The following is a 15244-nucleotide window of genomic DNA, read 5'->3' as shown; positions in this document are numbered from 1 at the left end:
CGAAGGTTTCGTGCATCTACGGGGTCACGCCAGGCTTCCCGGCCTCAGGTCAGAGCCCAGTCCGTGAAGCATTACGGTGTGGCGATGTGGTGGCCGTTCTAAGGCTTCACGATCCCGAACACGGGCAGGAGTACCTGAGGGACAGCTTATGGCCCCTGCGGTTCCAACACGCAGCCGCCGGTCAGGCAGCCATTGAGCATTTGAAATGCGGCTGATCCAAACTGAGATGCAGGTCAAACACACTGTGCTATGGGTTTCAAAGACTTAGTTAAAAAAAAAAAGCAACATATTATTACTATATTCATAGTTTTATGTGGGTTACAGTTTGAAATGATAATATTTGGGATATACTGGGTTAGATAAAGGGAATACTAAAATTAATGTCACTTATTTCTTTTCACCATTTTATTTTTTATTTTTTTTAAATTTTATTTATTTATTTGACAGAGAGAGACACAGCGAGAGAGGGAACACAAGCAGGGGGAGTGGGAGAGGGAGAAGCAGGCTTCCCGCGGAGCAGGGAGCCCGATGTGGGGCTCGATCCCAGGACCCTGGGATCATGACCTGAGCCGAAGGCAGACGCTTAACGACTGAGCCACCCAGGCGCCCCTCTTTTCACCATTTTAATGCAGCACCTAGAAAATTTAGAATTGCATTTGTGCCTCCCATTATATTTCTGCTGGGGGTGTGTTAGAGGCCAGGGACACTTCTTTGGTCCAATCGATGTTTCTGTCTTCGTGACGATGCTTTCGACTTGTGTTTGAGCAGAGCGAGGGCTCCTAGCTCTCAATTTGGTGTCTCTGTGTCGTGTGTATTCCTTCCACTCTTACTTGTCAGATCGCCTTGTGCAAGTCGCAGTGTCCAGGGAGCCTGCGCCCAGAGCTGAATCCGCCACGGGAGGGCAGTGCAGACACCGAAGGAACATGCAGTGTCTGGCGAGCCACGCGCTGTGTCTGCCCCGGGGTGGCTTTGGTCTTCAGCCACGGAAACAAACGACGGCCAACTTAAACACGAAGGGAATTTATCAGCGTGTTGCTGGGCAGTTCACAGAACCAAAAAAGCCAAGATGCAGGTTTCCGGAAAGGGCAGGAGTCAGCTGCCCTGGGGATTTATGGCAGCATCACCCCAAGGCTGCTCTCTCGGCCCGGGGGGGTGGGGGTGGCGGGGGCCTGTGGGGATCGATCAGCTCAGGCTTCTCCCCTTCTTGCACCATCCCACGCCAGCCGAGCGGGGCAGCAATGCCCAGGACATGGCGGCTGATTGGCTGGCAGGGGCTCTGGGCCCAGGCCTGGGAGGGGGAGGGTGTGCTGAGCGGGCGGAAACAACACTGCCTCATTCCAACCTCATTTCGTCAGTGACCACTGGAGGACTCCGCCAATTCAGCTCTTTTGAGAGACTCTTAAGTGCATCTTTGCAAACTTTGAAATATGGAAACACATCAAACATGTAGAGAAGAGGACAGAATAAGAAAATAAATCTCCACGGACCCGTCGCCCAGCCTCCACAAGAATCCGCGTCGGGTCAGGCTTGTTTCATCAATAAGCCACCCAAATCCTCCTGAGTTATTTCGGAGCAAATCTCAGGCATTATATCATTTCCTGTAACTCAGTGTGTATCTCTACAAGAGTTTGCTTAAAAAAAAGAAAAAAAACAACAACCAACATAACCACGATATTATCACCCACAAAAGAATCCCAACAATGCCGTAATATAACCACGTTTCTGGCTGGTGTTCAGATTCTCATTTTTTAACAACTTTATGGAGGTAGAATCTCCGTATCAAATTCACGAACTGTCGCCCCGTCCAGTCTTCCGGTATTATTTAGAATGTTTCTGCCACCCAGAATGCTCCTTCACGCCCTTGTGCAGCCAGGCCTCACCTGGCAAAACAGTCTAGTGAAAAGTTAAACATACACTCAGGGTGCAACCCAGCACTTCCACCCCGAGGAACCTGCTCAAGAGAAATGAACACACATGCCGAAGACCACTCCATGAATGTCTAGAGCAGAATTACTCGTGAAACCCAAACTGAAAACAATCCACGTGTCTATCAACCAGTGGGCTGATTGTTTTTTTTTTTAAACCGGTAGAGTCCTACAATCAAGCGCGATCAGCGCTAACAAGGCGGGACTGCTGATATGTGGGACAATACGGATGAACCGCAAGCCGGGTGCTTAGTGAAAGCAGCGAATCATCCATGATGGATGATTCTGTGCGTGGGAAATGGGTAAGAAGGGAAAACTTTAGAGGAGAAAGCATCTTGGGGCAGCCTGAGTGCCCCTCCTGGGACCCTTCCCTCTCCTCTCTCCTTGGAGGCTCTAGGATCACCCTCCAAACTGGAAGCTGGTGCTTTCAGTTCTGCAATCCCAGCTGCCCCCAAACAAGGGCACACAAGGGTTGGCTACTTCCAGAAATAAATGCAGACAGAACAAGATGCAAATTTAGATATCAGGAAATATCCCGCCCACATCATGTTAAGGATCATGTTTTCATGTCTTAAAACAATACTTTGCTTCTGTTCTGTTCAAAGTCATTTTTTTGTTTTTGTTTTAATCTGATTTGCTAGCAGATACCAAAACGGAGGGGGGTGCTGTCACATCTATTTGTAACCAGGAGGCTATCCTTCAGATAGGGTGGGTTAGGGGTCCCAGTCTCACGGTTCTCGGCGTCTCACTCGTACCTAAGAGTGCACGATCTTCTCCATGACCCCTGCAGTTTCACCTTCTCATCCATCCTTGGGAGGTGGTTAGAGACCATTGTTGTCCTGGTTCGACAGTGGGGAGGATGGAGACTCAGCTCGATGTGTCTCGTCCCAGGACACAGAAGCTGCTGGTGAAAAATTAACCAGACTAGTCCCACAAGCAGATCTCTCCCTTTGGCAATTCACTGCATCATACCTCATTTCCGTTAACCTTTATTGAGCTCTTCCTGTGTGCCAGGCGCTGTGCAAGCACCTCGATTATCTTATTTCATCCTCTAAACGACCCCGTGAAGGCATGATCACCAGCCCCGTTTGACAGTGCAGGTAAGTGAACAGAAGTTTAAAGAAGTGAAGGGGGTCACCTGAGGGCCGCGGCTCGTTTAGCTCCCAGACCAAGGTGTTGTCAAAGCCCACTCGGGCTCTCTGTACCCCCTGCTCCTTGCAAATTGCTGAAATTTATTAGCTGAAGGAGAATTTTCTAAAATACATAGGCAAAAAGCTTTCCCTTAATCTTTCCTACAAAATGCTTCGTCACCCACCCAGGTGACAATACGCTTCTGCCGCTGAGGTTAGGAGAGCTGACGCATACAGGTGCAGTGGGTGTGTGGACAACCCCCGCAGGTTTCAGGTGCAGCTCCCACACTTACTACCTGTGTGACCCTGGGCAAGTTACTCGATCCCACCCATGCCTCAGTTTCCCCACTTCCCGTAAACCTCCAGGCTAGATGGGGGGGTCCTGTGTGTAGAAGGCTTGGTGCAGCGCCTGGTAGGTAAGCCAGATCTCAGTCATGCTGCTCATCATCGGGCTGGATCACTACTGCCGTTCAAGAAAGGTCAACTGCAGCCCATGGTCACTAATTTCATATGTTTCAACCTAAAATTATCATCGGAACTCAAGCTTAAAAAAACCCACAGATCCAAGTGTAGGAGTGCAACCAGAAATCCTCTGAGGTCTGAACAGGGAAGAAGATGGAGCCAAACGCAGCAAGACAAAATGAGATTGGACGTCACGGACTCCAGGCCACAGGGAGCGGCTGCCTGTTTCTCACCCGCTTCTAAATGCACATGACCACAGTCCCTGTTTCGAAGTGGGAGAAAAGGAAACAGTGAACGCAGCTTCCCATGTCTGTGAAGAAATTTGTAGCCTAGAGAAGGAAATGGAATTCGAGAAGCCCTGGCTTCCAGCCCAACTCCCAGCCATTTATCAAAAGTGTGGCTGGACCAGACGCACTCTGCGCTGGGGTCACTGGAAGCAGATGAGACATGGCCTCCTGTTCTGTGTGTACCTTTGCAGCTGATGTGCGCGGGGAGGCCACGGAACACACGTGAAATGTGCACAGCCCAGCATCCCCTGGCTGTCTGGTACCCACCTATCATATTTCCCCTCCACCATTTACCCGATCAAGGATTCAAAGGGAAAGAAAGACAAGCTGGCTAAGAGAGTCTTACAGAGCTTACGCTAATCGAAAAGGATTAAATCTGTAAGACATCATTTTGCTTCCCTCTTTTTATGTTTATCAGTGCCATGGAGAATGAGCAGCTAGCTGCTCAATTTGAAATGAGAGGGCATATTCACTTACCAGGTTGGAAATCCTCCCTGGCAAGCATTTTCTTACCACGCCAAGAGTAGCAAATGCAGGTCCTGGAGGATATTTAGAATAAACCTAGAATAAAATGATAGTTAATGTCTGAGAAAAGCACCAAATAAATAGAAGATATTAAAAAAAAAAAAAAAGTACAGGACCCAAGATCCCTGAGCCTCTCTCAAAACTAAGAATGTAAACCGCTGATTCCCACTTGGGAAAAGCCATGCTTGAGCCTATGCACAGAGAGACAAATGGAACTTCTACAAGACCTTCATGTTTCTCTTCGGTGACCATGATGACTCAGCAGCCACCCTTGACTGCCCAGCCCCTCACCTACAGACTTTAATTAGCCATCGAAGATTTACAACGCTCCAGGGTGGAGAGACTTCTCCTCTCTAGGCTGCCAGAAGTGAAGCGGTGTCTGAACGAGGAGATGGGGCCACACGTGCCCCGGAGGACACCGTCGGGCTCCGCTGGCCGTCACATGCTCACAGGCGGTGCAGGGTGGCTCATGATTACAGTCTGGAGTGACAAGGGCAGAACCACCGGCAGCCTCTTCCATGTCTGTTCTGCACTTCCTCCTCATTCGCACAACTCCGATTTTGCCTGGGCTGGGCCTGAGCCCAGCCAGATCACGACGGGCCTCTGCCTTCCTTGAGGCTGGGGGCGGCTATACAATGTCACTGTGGTTAATGTGCTTAATCAGAGGTCATGGGGCTCAGGATGACCGGCTCATTCCAGTCTGCCTAGACTTTCTTGGGTATAGCGATGAGAGTCCTGCCTCCTGGGAGACCCCGTGGTCCCGGACAAACTGGAACAGTTGGCCATCCTCCAGGAAGGCTCTTGGAAAGTGGCAGAGGCTGCTGGCCAGTGCGTGTCCCCTTTGCCTGTCCCCCCTCTTGCTGCATGGGGCGTGGGCTCAATTCTAGAGGCAACCATGAAGCATCACGCATGAAGACAAGAGCCACTGACTTATTTTAACAGACAAAACTTGAAGAAGAAAAAAAAGGACTGTGTACTAGGTATAGGGTTGTGAACTAGGTAACCAAAGGGTAAAGAGCAAACTCAGTGTCTCTTGGAGGTAGCAACAAAATGACATGCATATCACCCCAGGGGACAAAGCAACAAGGTTGGAATTAGGAGCTTGGAGTAGTTGAAAGTCTGATTTGTGAGGTGGGGGCTGGCTAGTGCTGGTGATTCTGAGGGGTCTCAATGAGTTGTCTCTTAGAAAAATAGCAGACAGGTGCTGCAGTAAGGGGTGGAGGAATTGGGGGTAAAGAAGCCTCCCTAGGACAGAGCTTACAAGCAGAGACCGAAAGGGAAGGAACCATTCAAATTGTTTGGACAATGCATCCATATTTTGCAAGTGGTGGTGGTCCGCTCATTCCCAAAGCTTTCTAGTATTCCGCTGTATGAATACACCATTCTTTATTCATTCAATTGTGGACGGACATTTTCAGCAATGACTCTATGAACGCTTCCTGTCTACGTACCTGGAGTGCATGAGCACACATCGCTCTAAGTGTTGCTCAAAGCGTGGTCTCCAGAGCAGCGGTGTCAGCAGTACCTGGGGCCTTGTTAGAAATGCAGATTCTGGGGTCCCACCCAGACCTTTGGACTCAAATTCTGGGAGTGGGGCCCAGAAGCCCCCCAGGGGATTTGGACACATGAGAACCACTGTCCTCGGTTATGTATCTGGAAGTACACTTGGGGTCACATGATATGCAACATTCAAAACTCCTAGATAATGTCAAACTATTTTCCAAAGCCTTTGTACCAAGCTGCACTCCCCCCTACAGTGTCTTCCAGCTCCCCTTGCTCTATAAGTTTGCCACCACTTGGCTCAGTCAGACTTTTAAATTTTTGTCAGCCTGGCAGGTACAAAGATGCCTCATCATGGTTGTAACGGGTACTTGGGTGATTGCTGATGAGGTGAAACACCTCTCTCAAAGGTCTACTGGTCATCCAGACTGCCTCTTATGTGCCATGCCTGTTCCAGCCGCTTACCCATTTTCCTCTTCGGTCATCTGTTTTTTTTCTCATCAGTTTGAAGCCCTTTAAGTATTTGGAAAATGGGTCTTGGTTGGCTGTACCTGTTGCAGGTTATCTCCTTCCACTCCGAGACCGGCCTTTTCATTTTCATGTTCTTTCTGTTGCTACACTTTGATGAACAACTTCTTGAGTTTAATTTAGTCTGATTTGTCCCTATTTTCCTTTATGATTGATGCATTTAATGACTTAAGAAGTCATTCCTTACCTCACAGTCATGAAGATAATTCTCCTAGAGTGTCTTTGAAAAGTCTGTAGCTCTGCCTTTCACATTTAATTCACAGATCCATCTGGAGTTGACTTGCCTATGACGTGAAGTAGGGGTTCCATTTCTTTCACAGACGTGTAGGTACATAATCTTCTCAGCACCCCTGGTTGAAAACTATGTCTTTCACCTACAGCTCTGCTGGGCCCACTCTGTCACATGTAAAGTGCTCACAGGTACGTGGATCTGTTTCTGAGCGTTCTGCTGTCTCCTCCGGATATTTGTGTATACTTGGATCAAGACCACACAGTATGGGATGCTCTACCTACTCTGCTTCTGCCCCTCATGGCAGGATTCCTCCCCTCGGAGGAGTGTCAAGTGCCCTTGAGTCGGACTCTTCCCTTGTCCCCATCTCATTGGGTCGGGATGAGTTAACAGTTGCCTGTGATTTGGCTCATGCGTCAGGCCCTCTCTCCACACACCATCCCGGCCTGCTGATGTCCCAGCCTTCCTCAAGGCTCCTCTCAAGTGCTGACACCTCGGATCAGTGGTAGCTGGAAGAGATTCCTTCCTCCTCAGACACAGTCCGTAGGTAGGATGACTGTATGAGGGTCCTGGGGTTGCTGAAACAAAGTACCCCAAACCAAGTGGCTTAATCCACAGAGATCTGTTGTCTCACAGTTTGGAGGCCAGAAGTCTGAGATGGAGGCACAGGGCCACGTGCTTCTGCAGGTGCTAGGGGAGGATCTGTCTCCAAATTTCCCCTTTTTATAAGAACCCCAGTCATATTGGATCAGGGGCCACCCTCCTCCCGTATGGTTTCATTTTAATGAATTACATCTGCAACAGCCCTATTTCCAAATAAGGTCACATTCAGAGGTACTAGGGGCAGGGTTTCAACATATGACTATCTGAGGGACACAGCTCGACCCAGAACAATGACCATATCATTGATCATCCAAAACTGGGGCACTTTGGAGAGTAAAATGGGGCATTTGTTGAAAATGTACCAGGATCACGGTGTAAACTGTGAGTGTGCTGGATAGTCCAGGACATGTGAGCCACCCTCCGTAGACGGTGACCAGGAGATCCACATCACGCAAACACGTCTAGCTTTGGCACTGGCTCAGTTAGAAGGCTTTAACTGTAAATAACAGAAAACCCAACCCCACGTGGCTCCGACACAGAGGGGATTTATGACCTCACGTGTAAGGACTTAGGAGAAAGGGTGGGCCTAGGATGTGTCGATTCAGTGACCCTGTGGTGCCACCGAGGACTCAGGTTCTCTCCACCATGTGGCTCTTATGTCCTTGATGTATTGACTCTGGTGCTTTCGAGGTGGCTGCAGGGCCTTAGGCCCCCTGTCTTCCCAAACTGGGATCCGGAGACCAGGTTTGCTTCATGCATCCCTTTTTAGGAACAAAGACACCTTTCGCCTACTCCAGCCCACTTCCCTTCAGGTCTTGTTGGCCAAAATTACCCTCCACACCTGTGCCCAAACCACGGCCTGGCAAGGGGTGTGGGACCCACCACCATGCTTTTCCTAGCTCAGTCATAATCCTCTCTTAGGATCTGGGCCCCACTTCTCCTGCAGCCGATAGGAAGTGGGTATCTGGACAAAACTGGGGTTCTCTGGGCAGGAAAAGGAGACGGGTTGGGAGGGAGCTGCTAGGTAGGCAGCCAGAATGCACCTGCCACGACAGGGCAAAGAACAGGCACTGAGAACCAGCAGCACAACAGGGGTGAGTTAAAAGGAGAGATTTTCACGCCTGGGCATGGAAGCAAAAACTAGGACCCTCGAATCTTCAAGGTGTTATTCTTGCTGGGACATTGATGAAAGGCAATGTTTTGGGAAGCTGGCAGCAGCACTCATGCCTCGTAAGGTGGAGGGTGTGATAATTGAGGAGGTTAGATGGTCTTGTTTATTGCCCCGGACGGAAGATCATTTCGCAGCAGAGAGCGCTGCAATGCAGCATCGTTAACGAGTGCTGACGAGAAACAAGCAATCGGTAAAAATGATTGTTACCAAGCAACAAACCAGCACGGCAAGAATGGAGTTAAGGGGACCTGAACGGGCCACAGAAATCAATCATCAGGAAAAAGGTGGCATGGTGGGGGCGGGTGGGGGGAGAATCCCGGAGAGCCATTCCAGTGTCTGTTACATTTCATTGTAAAAAATGACACTTCTCCTGCTTAGAAATGCAATACATGTTCATTGGAGAAAATAGGAAATACTTACAAAAAAGAAACTAGTCACACGCCTAATCTCACCACTAACTACTTTCAATAGTTGGGCGCATTTCCCTGAGCGTGCATGTGCACGCTCACACACCCACGCACACTTTGTCTCCTGTCTTGCCTTTTTCACGTCACTTCACTTTACATGGTATTTCCCCCATGTTATTAAAAGTTCTTAGTTGACATCATTTTAAATAACTGCAGAACGCATGCATCGATCAATGACTTTTTGCAAAACACCATAAATCTGTGCTTGGGAAGGACTCTCATGGGGGAAGTGGAGAGTGGAAAACCTAAGTGCCCACATTACTCAGTGTTCTGTGCCGCATTGCAAAGGTAGGTCAGAGGCTTGGCCGCCTTCTGGTCTTTTCTTCGGCTGGGGGGCAAAAAAGCCTGTATCGAGGAGGATGGGGTGGGAGAAACATGTCTGATTTGTGTGTGTACGGGGGGAGGTGGGGGGAAACCTGTGCATTGATTTGTGCTACAAACCATAAAGCGAAACATAAAACTCTCTAATTATTAGTGGCATTTTTCAAAAAGATGAGCCATCAAGTGCCTGAGCCCTTCCTGGAATAATAGTGAGCTGGCCCCCTGCTGTACCTTAAATTTCCTCCCTTAACTGGTATGATGGATCCTTAGGAAGCACTGGAGAACCATTATCATAATCATCTCTCCTATTAAGAGTGTCATTTTTTTAATTAAAAAAAAAAAAAACCTCACAACAGCGAGGCTGCAGAAGTACTTTTTAACTGCCCTGGTAGGATTTCCGCCCCCCCCCCCCCCAAGCTATTTGATTCCAGTGCGTGCTAGGCTGGACTATCCATACTCCAAACATGGATACGTTCCAGTCATTTAATTCCGTTAACATTTAAGGAGTGAGCAGGCCTTGCCGATCACAAATCAAGCTGCATAATCTGTTTCTCAGGTTTATTATTTTTGTGAGGAGAGCGTCTGCCCTCTTGGGTTGAAGCGCCCTATTGATCACCCAGCGCGATGATCCTGTGTATCTCCCCCCACCCCATCCTTCCTATCGTCTGTACCAAACCTGTTTTAGATTCACAAGACGACCGCTGTATCTGAGGTGTGCCAAATTCTGTACTTTGAAGTACGCTCCCTATATTACTGGGCCAAGGATGATGCCTTTCCAATGAATTGTTGTCTCTTTATTCATCTGATTTTCCAAGCTAATATGATGCACTTGTTTTGGATGGATTTCTGCCCTCATGCGAATGGATGGCACTCCAGTGTTTGTTGCGCCGGCTTTTTCCCCTTTCTTTCTATTTTTAAATTAAATTTTTATGAAAGAGAATGTGCTTCCATTCAGAGGCATAAAAATCGAGGACCGTTGCTCCTCGTGCCTGATAGGGGCTGCAGCATCTGGACAAAAATGTCATTTCTCTCTGCAACAGGACAATCCAAATGCTGGCCCACAGATAAGAGGCCTGCTCCCTGGGAAATGAAGACTTGTCTCGGTGAATGATGGTTTGCTGTTTGGCCGTGGTGTGTCTGTTTATAAAGAGAAGCCAAACTTCATATTTATAGAAAAATGAATAATGCAATATTAGTTATTGGTTAATGCAGAACGGTGACATCAGAAGAAAAGACAGACATGGGAGTTGAGAGTCAAGCTTATGGCAGGGGAGGGAGAGAAATGGAATTTTTTTCCCCCTCCCATCTTCCTAGTATGTGTCTGCTTAAAAAAAAATCATTTAATTGGGTGTTTTTTGGTTTTTACAATAAGGAGGAGGCTGCATGCAGGCGAGACTGCTTGCTCACTGGGCCTGTCTCCTGCATGGAGCCTTTTGGAGCACACGGGGGACCTGGTCACATTCCAAATCCCCCTCCGGCAGCCAGGCAGCGAGTGTTGTTTGTTTGTGTGAGTCTGGGAGGCCCCAGCATCTTGTTAGTGTTATACTTGAGAGCGGTGGGGGAATCTTTCTGCTCAGGACTTTGCAAAGCTCTTCCTGCTTAGAAAAGAGGTTTTGTTTGACTCTTTTTGGCCTCCGAGGCACCAAAGGGAGTGATTAATAGGGAACCACCTCGAGATTTCAACAGAGCAGCAGTGTGAGCTCTCAGGGTGGGCAGGGCCTTTGTTTGGCAGAAAATGGGCGATAAAGCAGAGACGGGGCTGCCGGCTGGGAGTCCGGTCCTTGGGCCTGCTCAGTTTCATCCCTGCCAGGCCAACCTCGTGACCCGCGCCGGCCTGGGAAGATTCATCTGCCTGCACCCTGGGCAGTGTGATTAGCAGGGGCTTTCTCCTCCGGGGTGGGGGGGCCCTGGAGTCTGGCTGGCAAGGGGAGAGAGTGGGCTTCGAAAAGTGCTTGGGCCCAGCTGGGGCCCAGAGGCTCTGTTCTCTTTTGTGAGATCCCGCAGGCAAGAGAAGAGCAAAGGCATCAGCGGGGAGAGCACTGGGGACGTGTGGTCCTGGGGAAGGGGGGTGTGAGAGGGCTCCTCCACGGAGGCGCCAAGGCGGCTAGGCCTCCAGGCCTCTGTGGCCGGGAGCAGAAGACAAGCCTGTGATCGAGAACAAGGCTCCTACGACCACAAGAGAATCTAGGGAGTGCTTGGGAAGTGGGAGGGAGGGGACAAGGCAGAGCGCAGTTAAAGCAGGAAGCAAAGCAAGAGGCAGGAGGCCCAGGCCCGAAAACCGTGGCCCCAGAGGGTCCCCCACCAGCTTGATGCTCCTTGGGTGCATTTGTCCCTGAGGCTGAATGGGGGCATCAGCGAGTTGTTCTAGTCACATTAGAGTGAGGGGCAACGGGGACGTTTCCCTTCCTCGGAGCCCAGACCCCTTCCCTTCATTTAAGAGGCCAGGCAGGATGGTAGCATCCTGTGCAAATTCCAAAGTCAGGCGCTCAGCATTTGCAGAGCCCCTCCGGCTCTGCCTCTGGGGGAGGCCCGACGCTGACATGACCACTGGTGATTTCGCCCCAGCACCGAACTGCTCCGTGACAAGACTTCGGAGGCAACGGAGCGTACTGGTTGAAGTGGGGAGTATGTTAGTCAGCTCAGGCAGCTGTAACAAACATACCATGGCCCGGGCCACTTATAAACAACAGACCCTGACTTCTCACAGTCTGGAGGCTGGGAGTCCAAGATCAAGGCGCCGGGAGGCGGCAGCCAGCACACAGAAAGCCTCCTACGGCTTTAGTCACGTTGAAATGGTGGCCAGAGGGCCACGCCCGCCGTGCCCAACTCCGGGGGAGCTGCGGACACAGAATCCAACATCCATCACCTGCTGTCCCTCATGCCCCCCTCCACGCCCCCTCCCCAGGGTACAGCTTTATGCCACGACCTAATGAGGACGCAAGTTCAGCCGTCAAGTGCCAGAAAACTCAACTCAAGATGGTCTAAACAACGCCGAAGTATCAGTCCACACGGCTGGGCTCTGGATGTAGGTGGAATTTCGGGGTGGCCCGACCCCACGGCTCCAGCTCCCTCAGTCGACAGTGAGGCCAGCTCTGCTGTCTTCCTGCGGCAGGCTGGAAGCCCCATGGCCACACAGCTCACCCCCCCTCCCGTGGCCTCTCTTCTCACAGCCGCATCTCAGAAGGGACGAACCCTTTCCCGGAAACTCCCATCAACCAGAGGCCTGACCTCTCTCCAACGGCTCAGAGTGGTCGGCAGTGACCAGCTCAGATTCCTGAATCACTCACCGTGCACAGTATAGACCCCCCTGGGTGCAGAGCTGGGGCTGGCCGCCTGCCCCGTGACGGCTCCATAACGGGTGAAGGCCACAGAACACGGTCCACTGAATGTCTGCCTCACCGAATCCTGTCCAGCTGTGCCCCGAGGCAGGTACTACAGTCATCTACGCTTTAAAGGTGGGGCACATGGGGACGTGTTGAGACACACAGGCAGGCAGAGAGCTCTAGCACAGAGGTGAAAACGAGCCTAGCTCTTGACCTCATGCCCACTTCAGTGTGGACAGGCCATGCAGTGAGGACAGGGAGTCATTAGGGGGAAGGAAAAAAACCCCAAGTGGAAACCCACCGTGAGTTTCCTCAGAGTCACACTGTCCAAGAGCATTCTGGCCAACATGTGCGTACAGTTCTTTCCTGCTATTTTTATTGTGTAATGTGTACATTTCCTCCCCGCAACCTTTTAAAATTGAGAAATGTAACACACATAAAGAAAGGTGCATAAATCTTATGAATAATGATGTGTTCACTTTCTGCTGCAGTTTAACAAATGACCACAAATTTGGGAACTTAAAAAAATGCACTTACTTCCACTTCTGTGGGGTAGGAGCCAGGGCTCGGCTTTTGCAGGGTCTCATGGGGCTATAATCCAGGTCCAGGCTGAGCTTCGTTCTCATCTGGAGGTGCGACCCTTTCAAGCTCATTTGGGTCGCCAGCAGATGCATATCCTTGTGACTGCATGACCGAGGGCCCCAGCTTCTCCCTGGCTGCTGGCTGGAGGCCACCCTCAGGTCCCGGAGGCTGCCCACAGTCTCCTGCCACATAGTCATATCCAGGGGCTCTTCACTTGGCTGTTTGCTCCTGCAAGGCCAGCAGGAGAGTCTGTCTCCAGTCACCCCAGGAACATGAGCATGATGGGCGTGGCATCCATCATCCTTCACATATGACATGATACCGTCAAGGGAGGGACATCCTACTCCTCTCACCAAATTCTCTTATTGGTTAAAAGCACCTGACCGGTCCGGCCCACACTCAGAAGTGGGGGAATGATACAGGCTGTTGACTCACTGGGGGTCCCCTCGGGGTGTGCCTAAGTGGAACCCAGGTGAAGAAACTGAACATTGACCACCAACCCAGAAGCCTAACTTACCCACCCCCATCTCCACTTAGAGGTAAGACCAGTGCCAAGCTGGAGCTGGCTCATGAGAACCAAACGTTAAATTTTCAGGAATTCTGTGGGCTTGCTGTTAAACAGATATTATCAAAAATTAAATTATATAAATTTACAGTAAAATCAGCACTATTGACAACAAGGTCTCAAAACACATTACTTCCCAATTATCCTACCATGACCTATGCTCTTGAGGTTATTTACATCTATTGGATCCATATGCTGGAAATAGCATTCTCAACCCTGCACTTAGACACTCCACGTTGGTAGCCTGTAATTGGCCATCAGAGGAATATGTATATTGTGGGAATCTGAAAATTCTATAGTTCAGAGCTTGGAGGTTGAAAAGAGGGGTAGACAAAACAAAACAAAGAATATGCGACAGAGATTATACGTGTCTGGCAGAGCCTAAAATATTTGCCATCTGACCGAACCCCCAATCTAGACTTAAGAAAGTAACAGAGAAAATTAACAACGTAGTTAGACTTAAGTCTGTAGCCTTTATATTGTAAACGCCATAAAACCCTGAGGAAAAACTGTATGTGTAAAGCACGATCGAATTTGGCAAGGCAGTTGCTCACATCATTGATGAAATTCTGGAGTCTTTCTGGCTTCATTTCTGTCTTACTTACTAACGTAACATCAACCAGGCTCATATCACAGATGACATTTACCGATAAGTTTGTTGGGGAAATAGTAGGTCGGGAGGCAACTCAAGTTGCCAGATCGCGGGGAGACTTTGGACTGCAGCTTGGCCGGGGTGCAAGAGCCCAGCGAAAGCGAGCACAGGCCTCCGCGCACCAGCGGGCTCTGAGACTCATCACTCCCTCCGGACGGTGTGCTGCCCACCCTGCTGTCAGCGGCACTAGACTGCACTGCACGCCCACGGTCCCGTCCCTGGCCTTGGGGGTGAGTACTCCCTGGCTCTCCCGACACCTCAGCCAGGCTTAGAGTCGCCTCTCCCCGCACGTGGCCCAGGCGCCTCAGAGCCCCGAGCGGCGACCGGCACACAGCAGGCATTTGGCAGAGGCTGAAGTGCGCGAACTTCGGAGGAATACTGATTTTAACAGGGCCACCGGCGGCGGCAAGGCCATTGTGAGCCTTTATGAGAAAATGGCAAAAAGGAAAAAAAAAAGTCGGGGGACGTTTGCTTTCACATCTCGGGAAGGCTCCTCACGTCGTCTTGCGTCCATCTGGTCCAAAATCAAAGGCGGGGGGCGGGGCAGCACAGCCCAGGGCTCAGCGCGCGCCCGGCCGGCGACGGGAGAAGCCGCACACGCCCCTCCGCACCCCCGGGCACCCGGCGGCGGGGCCCGCTCCCACGAACCGCGCACGGGGCAGCCCGCGAGCCCCGCAGGGCCGCCGCACGACAACGCAAACTCGGGCCGGGAGGACGGCGGCGCGACCGAGCGCTCCGCCTCCGGCGCTACGTGGGCGCAGGAGGCCCCGCCCCCGCCTGCCGCGGGGCCCCAGGGCCTCCCCGGCGGGGCGCGTGTGACCTTGGGCGGGTCGGCTCCGCCCCAGCACCTCGCCGGGACCCCGGGAGGGGCGGACTCGCAGTTGTCGCGAGGACGTAACCGACCCACGCCCCGCTCGCGCGCAGACCGGAAGGTGCGTCGTGACGCGTTGTGCGCAGGCGCGACGTGCAGTGCA

The 15244-nt window shown here is 51.0% G+C and overlaps 1 long non-coding RNA gene across 1 annotated transcript; it reads right to left on the bottom strand.

Annotated features, from left to right (window-relative positions):
• Window positions 1–617: 617 nt before the first annotated feature.
• Window positions 618–14943, bottom strand: LOC116625475. Its single transcript, XR_004298079.1, has 3 exons — window positions 13009–14943; window positions 4282–4365; window positions 618–3779 (listed from the first exon to the last, which is right to left on the bottom strand). It is a non-coding gene; the product is annotated as an uncharacterized LOC116625475 (long non-coding RNA).
• Window positions 14944–15244: the final 301 nt, after the last annotated feature.

The sequence above is a fragment of the Phoca vitulina genome, unplaced genomic scaffold (assembly GCF_004348235.1).
Source record: "Phoca vitulina isolate PV1807 unplaced genomic scaffold, GSC_HSeal_1.0 scaffold79, whole genome shotgun sequence".
NCBI classification, from domain to species: domain Eukaryota; kingdom Metazoa; phylum Chordata; class Mammalia; order Carnivora; family Phocidae; genus Phoca; species Phoca vitulina.
The sequence above is the reverse complement of the archived record's forward strand: the minus strand, read 5'-3'. Positions and strand labels throughout refer to the sequence as shown.